We start from the raw sequence: 8,136 nt of genomic DNA, 5'->3' as shown, positions 1-8,136 counted from the left end.
CGGTTGTCAGTTTGCAGTGGTTTACCTGCCTGGCCTCTGTTACTAACTGGCCTCTGTTACACACGCAGTGGGAGAGTGGTTGTCTGTTTATCACAGCTGACAAAATAATGCTTCATGAAAAATAAAGCGCAGATGATGAACGAATGACAAGGAAGCACAAAAAATGAACGTACAGTACACAAGAGTAAATACAAACAAGAGTTTGTTGTTAGTCGCCAACAGCACAGCAGCTCCAGATGATCATGACACGCAAACCCAGTGTTACTGATATGTGAAGAGGAGTCAAAGCTCCTCCGCGTCTGTTTTCAGGCATTCCCTCTTAGCTCTCTCCAGCGCTGGAAAGCTTTTCTAATATTAATGCAGGTCCTAAAGGTCTTGCCTACTCATAAACCTCCATTGCAATGATATTCTTTTGAGCTCTTTTGTATTGTGTCTCATCTCTCTTTCTTCAAATCTCCCTCTTGCTCGTTCTGTCTCTTCCACCGTCATACACCCCCTAATGCTGATTGGTTACATGTTTGTTGTTGGTGTTTATGAAATATGGCTTACCCCACTTTTAATGGGTCAAGTGTTGCTGAAAAAGATGCGTCTATAGACGTTTCTTGAAAATTAGTTAGTTGAATTGAGTTAGGCAGGTCAATCCACCAGCAGGGAACAGTCCAGAGTGATTTTGTGCCTCCTCGTGATAGGGTTTCTGTAAATCCAATCAACATGTCCAGAGGACCTGAAGACGGTTGTGCACTGTCCATCCGTTCAACTGACCGTTTTGAAACAGTGTGGGATCAGGGAGGGTCCCATCACAGACCCACCCATGCTCTGTATATGTTTTTATATTTTATATAAATTTATTAATGTATTTATTGGCCTCACTTGTAGTCATTTACAACTTCAGCACTTACCTAGGTAAGCCTTCAGAATTAAGCTCTTCTACCCTCATTTGCTTTTTGAACTTTGGGAATGTGGAGAGCTCTTTTTTATTTCATTTTTTTTTTTTTTTAATCTTTGAATTTGACTCCAGGTATTAATTTGTTCCTACTCACCTCTTTATTGGGTTGAGCCATGTTCCTTAAGAGCTTTGGAGAATATGGTTATTCTGCAAGGCAGCCTCTGATCAGCCAATGTTAGATATACTACTTGGTAAGGAACAGAACAGCGTAGAGTCAATCACCTGCAGGTGCATATCCAAAGCACAAGCTCAGATATCAGAGGGGTCCCCCAAACTTGGTTATAAGCAAATTTGGCAGCAAAGATGTATTTAACATTATGCACATAAAAAAGTTTGAGGGAAGGTCGACCATTTGTGCGTTTATCTATTAAACCAATGATAACAAGCTGTTAATGGTTTGTTTGCTTGCATGTTTGCAAAGGCTCTCCACATTTCTGAAGTGCTACTTTTTCCTTTATGTTCAGTCATCAAGCCCTTTTACACTTAATTTATTCAAACAGCTTTAAGTCACGATAATGTAACTCAACTGTTATCCACCTTTTTTATGGCTCTTTCTATTGTTTTATTGTAAAACTACTTGTCTAACATAATTATAATTGATCTGAGAATATGTGCTTTTTTGTATTTCCATTTATGTATGATTTTGTCTTGTGCATTCCCTTTTATTGCCTCTCTGTATTTTAAACTGTGTTTGTCCCTTGTATTTGTGCACTTGTCTTTACTCCTTTATTTTGTGCTGTTTGTATTATACCATTTTTGTTTATACCTTTTACACTTTTGCTTGAGTATTTGTTTTACTTCATCCCCCTCTTATTCCAGTTTCTGGAACAAAAAGGGGGCATTTCCCCATTTTGGGGTGTTTTCAGACAGGGATTAGGCGTTTTTAACAATCCAATCAACAAAGTATGGAAGCCCTGAAAAGCCATACATCATTTTTTTTTCTTTCGCGTTTTCTTGCGATCAATGATTTATGTACAGAAATTATATATATATTATATTATATATATATATATATATATTAGAAATAAAAAAGAATGCTGCATGTCACTTTTTCCGAGTGCCTAAGTGCAGACATATGGAAACATATTACTCATTGATACAACATTTTCTTTACGAATACTTAGCCTAAAGGAAATGTGTGACAGATCATTTTAAGCCCAGTCAAACCTCAGATCAGTTACTGCTGAAAGGGAAGGCTAACCCTAACCCTAACCCTAACTACTTTTCAGTATTATTGTAATTCAGTCAGACAGATAAAACATGTAAAAGGCTTTAAACTATTTATTGTGACAAAATAAAAAAATAAAAAAAGAAATATTCAGCATAGTCTATTCAAAGAAAACTATGATCTTTAATCATTCATAACCATGTTTCATCCATCATGCCTTAACAGTAAGTATTATATTGTTGCGCTTCAAAATATTTAAATAGCACAGAAAACGAGCAACAGAGAGCGAGAGGACTATGTATTTTATTTATGTTAAGCAAACGCATGGCAAATCCTGTACAGGGTTCTGAAGTTCTCACTAAATGCCTTCCAGTTCACCACACCTGATAAATGTATACAAAAATCCAGCTGATCTCATTCCCAGGCAACTGCCTTTAAAGTGCAACAATGTACTGACCAATGTTATATGTAAATTGTGAAAGAAACAAACAGAGCTGGCATTTACCTAACAATGATATCAAGAAAGATGGGAAGGGTAATAAGACACTAATAAAACCTACTGTCCAACCACCGAAAGTAAGCCTCTCGCCGGAAACTTTCCATGCACACAATGTTGTAGAAGCAACTGTATGTGAGGGCAAAAGGGTGCGGATTGCAACATCACCATCATGAACCACAACTTCCAGCAAGATTGCTCCAAGAACTAGCAGAGGAAGCTGTAGAGGAACAAATGTTGTGGTCATAATAATCCAACTGCAGTTTAAAGATTGAATAAAATGGCAAATACATGCCTGCTGTATGTTCAGGGGTGTGTCACTGGTTGCAACTACAAGGAACAGATAATAGAACATCAGTAATTCAGGAAAAACAAACAAACAAACAAACAAACATCTATCATCAATAATGGAGCCCCTCAAACAAAGTAAACAATACCAGTGTCTTGTCCCTTGTCAGCCCTGATTCGCCTCTTTTTTCTTTGCTGGCTTTTTGTGAATGATCTTGATGAATTTGTGACATAAAAATACATTACTAATACAGAATATCAAGATTGACTGTATGCAGGTAAGACAAATTTAAAATATCACCAATTGTAAATACATTTCACCATCTTTATTTTCAGAAAGGGATGAATACCAGGGTGGAAAATGCATACCTCGGTGGGAACATCTCCAGCAAAAGGGCAGACCACCATCTTCTAATACTTGGCATGTCTGACTATAGTTTGGAAAAGCACAAGTTTATCAAAACAAATAAATCGCAAACTTACAGAATGTCTTTTAATATGGTTGGTAAACCCACCTCTGAGAAGTCAAACGTTCCCCCCAGGGTGATATAGAGAGCATACTGTAACATGAATGAAGTATTAATTACTGCACATGTGGGCTAAATTTTGCCATGACATCTGCAGAACCAAAAGAACCAATTACTCCTACCATTAGTGTGAAGACTCCACAGCTACAAGACAGCTCTTGTCGAGGAACATCCTAGACATAGGTATAAATGTTTGTACATTAAAATGTATGAATTAAGGATTTGTAACCACACAACAATCTGAAATAATTTATTTATTCTAAAGCCTTCCCTAAAGACTGGTAAAAACATTTTTAATTACTTTTAGTGCAAAATACAGCATACCTCAAGGTCCTCAGAGAAGAATTCGGTCCATGGCCCAGGACAGAGGCTCTGAGCAATTTCTCTGTCAAAACACGTTTGAAAGAAGAAAAAAAAGTTAAGATTTTCCCTACATACAGCTAAACAGTAAACAGGGTTTTAAAGAACTACTCCGCAAAACTAAATTTGATAGGGTGAAGGAAATTTAAAACAGAAAATAATAAAGGCAGGTTTAACGGGAACTGTCCAACCTTTACTTTTTCCACGGCTTTTTTCTCATTGCAAATATTCACAAAATTTTGATAAATATAGAATTGTTTCAAGTAAAGTGTGTTTCTTAAATTGTATAGGATGAGAACAAAGTCAATAGAAATAGAAAAAAAAAAAAAAGAACAGAACTGAATGCAGAACCAGGCTGAACCATAATATAACATTTTTTTAGACAAAGCACTCTAGGCAAATCCTGTATATGGCAATGTTAGTGCCATCACCAAAACCTGGGCTTCTCAGTGAATTGAGAAAATACAATTCACTCAATTTTGGCTTCATGATCTGAAAAGTATATCAAGGAATAACATGCAAAATGTAGCTTTTTTCTCTTTGTACGACAACTGGTAGGTTAAAGTAATGCAACATCTGAGCAGACTCACACACAGCATCCAGTGTCCTGGCACATAAGATGGGAAGACCACAGCATCCTTGCTGCTAATTTCAGGCTATAAGTATAGTGAAAATATTTTACACAAAAAAGCGACTTAATGTATGCAACATATTTAAAGACATTCCAGACCTGCTTAAAACTTACATACAGGTAAGCTGTCCAGGGGATGTGCACAAATAGGAGGTAACCGTGTCACAACTGGATAGATGCCCACATTCTGGAAACAAAAAAGGAAAATGTTAGTTTTGAGTATTTTATCAAAATGCCTTTATTTCTGCTCTTTAGACTTTGAGGTTAAACCTGTGAGAGGGCAATCTGTTGCAGAACACAAAAGCAGGAATTCAGCACCTGTGGGGAGGGGGTGGATATCAATTCTACCTTAACTTCTGTCTGTGAAACAAAATGAAACTTAACACATAAACACAAACGCTTAACATTAATGACTTCCATCTCTGAAGTATGAATTCTACTTCCAAAACTAGAGGGGAAGCCCTACATCTGGAAGGGGCCCCTCTAAGCGTGGACCAAAATCTCTGACTGCATAAAATCAGAGCTGTCCACATAGAAAAAACAGGCATAAATTCCCAGATGTGGTCAATTTCAGTTTCTCAAACTTACATGAATAGGAAAGTTCGCCTGGTCTCATATTACCTCCTGGAAATACGGACCGATGAAGACATATGATAGGCTACGCTCTTACCAGGCGGTCTTTTCAAAAGTTACTCAGTTACTCATGGCGCCTTCGTTTCGTCGAAATCCCTTTAGTTTCTCCTGGATGTGTTTCATACGTGCCTCCCAGTGACGACGTGATGTACCACCTGCCGTTTCCCAGGAAGGTTGTCTCTGTCTCGTCGCGGGTGTAGCACAATCTTCCGCCGGGGTCCCGGCCCCGTCGTTCGGCATCAATCCCCTTTTCTTCAGGTCATCCATCGCCTCTGACGCGCTGTTGTAGATAACTGCACTGGTGTCAAGAAACACTCTAAGTTTTGCTCGGTGAAGAGTCTGAAAACGGAGCCCCTGTTCTTTAAGTGCCTTTCTGATGGTGGAGTAAGCCTTTCTTTTCATAACTATTTCGGTTGGGTAGTCTTGCTTGAAGAACACTCTTCTTCCGTCGCATTGGATGTTATTCTTTTTCCAGGCGGTGCAGAGCACCAGCTCTTTGGTTTTATACTCCAGGAAATAGACAACCATAGACCTCGGGTTAGCACCTTGCGGTGGTTTAGCTCCAAGGGATCGGTGACAGCGTTGTATACATGGTCTCCCTCGGCCCCCTCTGGGATTCCATGGATGTGTATCTGTTGTTTCTGCGTGAACGCGACTCCAAGTCTGTCAGCCGAGCTTGTAATTTGTCTTGGAGCTCCAAAGTGTGGGAGAGCAACTCACTGTTTTCTGCACCCTGCTCCTCCATGTCAGCCACTCTCTGCTCCGTCTCCTCGACTCTGTCGGTTATTTCTTTTAAATCCGTAACGATAGCACTTAGCTTCTGGCTAACATCTTCCCTGAAGTCCACCAGTTCTTTCTTTAGTGGCCCCATTGTTTCAATAAATTATTTTTTCAAGTCCAAACGGACCGCCTTTATCTCGGCAATAATGTTAGCCTGGATAGCGTCCATGCCCTCGTGGTCAGCTTGCTTGCTAGCACCATCCTCAGTATCTCCACTTTCAATCGGGGATTTATCGTCTATCTTCGGGTTTTGTTGCGATTTTCCTTTTGTCATTCTCCTGTTTCCCCCTCTCATGCTATAAATGACAACTTTTCCTATCTGGATAACCAGTATTTATTTCGGGGAAGTAAGACCATCTGGGAGCCTCTAACTTATGCTGCCGACCGCGTCTGACAACAGTGTTTTAAAACCTCTGACTATACTGGGAACATTCAAAACCACTCCATATGTTGAAGCTTAATTTGCTCAGAAAACTATGCAGGTAAAAAAAATCATTTCTGTAAATACCTTGCTTCTCCATGGCCAGTCAGAATCCCCGTAGTTATCCGTTATCTCCTCCCCGGGACTGATGTCCTTTACTGCGAATGAGCAGAGATGGGGCTTCCGGTCCACAGTGATCATTCTCATTTTACTGTTGGGGTTCTTGTGGTCATCATTCACAAGTCTGCCCAAAGAATCATCATCTCTGGCAGCATCAATCCTGAAACAGCAAGAACACAACACTAACTGCATGCTGTAATAACACTGACTGAATCTCATAAGTCATCGCAGGTTTCACTGAATAATTACATCATGTTTCCGGCCAGTCTTCATCCTAGTTCATCATTACTGCTACTGGAATAGAGTCAGAAAAAGCTGACTTTGTATCTCTGGTTGACCTACAGCTTTGTACATTTTCCAAGACATTGTAAATGAGGTACTGTAATATACTTACCATATTATAGCGCAATTCAAAGAAAAATACTTCAAGTGCACGATGATAAACTCTGTGCCTTCTTTCATATTGTTGTTTATTAAGGAATTCTCCTCTGTATTCAACAAGGAAGTCCCCTTTTTGGAAGTGGCGACAACTGAACACTCCTTGACCTATCAAAGGACACGTTAGTCAGGAAAAGGGGCAAATTTAAAACAATACTTAAACATGGGACTGTGTTACCTTTAAATGCATTTATATATTTTATTTCAAATCCATCCTTATCTTTAAGGATGGATGAAAATATGCTGCTTCTTCTTTGGGTTTCAGTTTGGTCCTCCGGGACGCTGTAGCTGCCGTCTCCTGCAAAGGCCACATGATGTTTTTAATCACTTTACAACATGACTTTTAGATTTCACTGACCTAATCAACTGTTTTACACCTTTATTTGTTATAACAGTAAAATTAGCAGGATGTAATACCAGGAAGTATCACTAGTTAAACAGTAAAAACATGGACCTTGTGTGTGTTTTAATCATGCTGCTTTCCTCTTTCTCAAACACACTGCAGCTGTCACTAATTGATCAATTTTACTAACATACACACACTCTACAGACACCTACGCAACATTACTAACAGCAAACTAAAAAGGGTAATTAAAGCTTAAACTAGGACTAGTTAGTTACAAATAATGACCATGCTTCGGGCTGCTGAATAATCGTCAGGCCTGAATTGCACAGGGACTGGATTATTGTGAGCCACAGACACACACTACCACATAACGAGTATCAACTATACTGATTCACACGCCAACCTCATTAACGTTACCATCATTACACTGCCCAAATGTTGACGGCAATAACGTGATTAATCAGTTTAATAATAAATTAAATCTTCACGCGTTGTGAATAATACAGACACGTGTCACCAAAGCTAACTTATAACTGCTAATGCAAATTCATTTGATAATCGTCAAATGAACTGTAGAATATTTCAAACTACTACTAACGTAATATAAAATTAATATTAAACCCGTTTTTAGACTTGAAGTGTAGCTGGTGCTTGTAATTTGATCTCAGTTCTCACCTGATGTTTGTTCTCCTGGATGATCCGCGTGTCTCTGTCTCAGCAACAGGGAGTGGCGCGAAGAACAGATCATCAAAGAAGGCGTGGTGTTGTGTAATTATTCCTTTTTATTCGATTTATTTTAGTTTTTATTGTTGTTGTTGTTATTTTTTCAGGCAGTGTTATTTGTTATGTGGCAATTAGATTAACACACAGTGGTTTGACAAAACCCGAAATTATGAGGACTTCTCGCGATCAGCCAATCAAAAGCCTCGATTCCATACACTTTACCGTTTCATGTCAAGGAAAAGTTCCATGTTTACCACAG

General features: G+C 38.9%; 1 long non-coding RNA gene across 2 annotated transcripts; it reads right to left on the bottom strand.

Moving 5' to 3' along the window:
* Positions 1–2,171: 2,171 nt before the first annotated feature.
* LOC127512145 (uncharacterized) lies at positions 2,172–7,169 on the bottom strand. 2 transcript variants are annotated; one of them, XR_007930136.1, is made up of 10 exons: positions 6,338–7,169; positions 4,687–4,734; positions 4,531–4,603; positions 4,376–4,441; positions 3,750–3,810; positions 3,548–3,598; positions 3,414–3,458; positions 3,268–3,329; positions 3,048–3,112; positions 2,172–2,940 (listed from the first exon to the last, which is right to left on the bottom strand). It is a non-coding gene; the product is annotated as an uncharacterized LOC127512145 (long non-coding RNA). The 2 variants fall into 2 exon arrangements; XR_007930137.1 differs by lacking the exon at positions 4,687–4,734.
* Between the last annotated feature and the right edge of the window lie 967 nt (positions 7,170–8,136).

The sequence above is a fragment of the Ctenopharyngodon idella genome, chromosome 5 (assembly GCF_019924925.1).
Source record: "Ctenopharyngodon idella isolate HZGC_01 chromosome 5, HZGC01, whole genome shotgun sequence".
NCBI classification, from domain to species: domain Eukaryota; kingdom Metazoa; phylum Chordata; class Actinopteri; order Cypriniformes; family Xenocyprididae; genus Ctenopharyngodon; species Ctenopharyngodon idella.
This window is presented reverse-complemented; position numbering and strand designations above follow the sequence as displayed.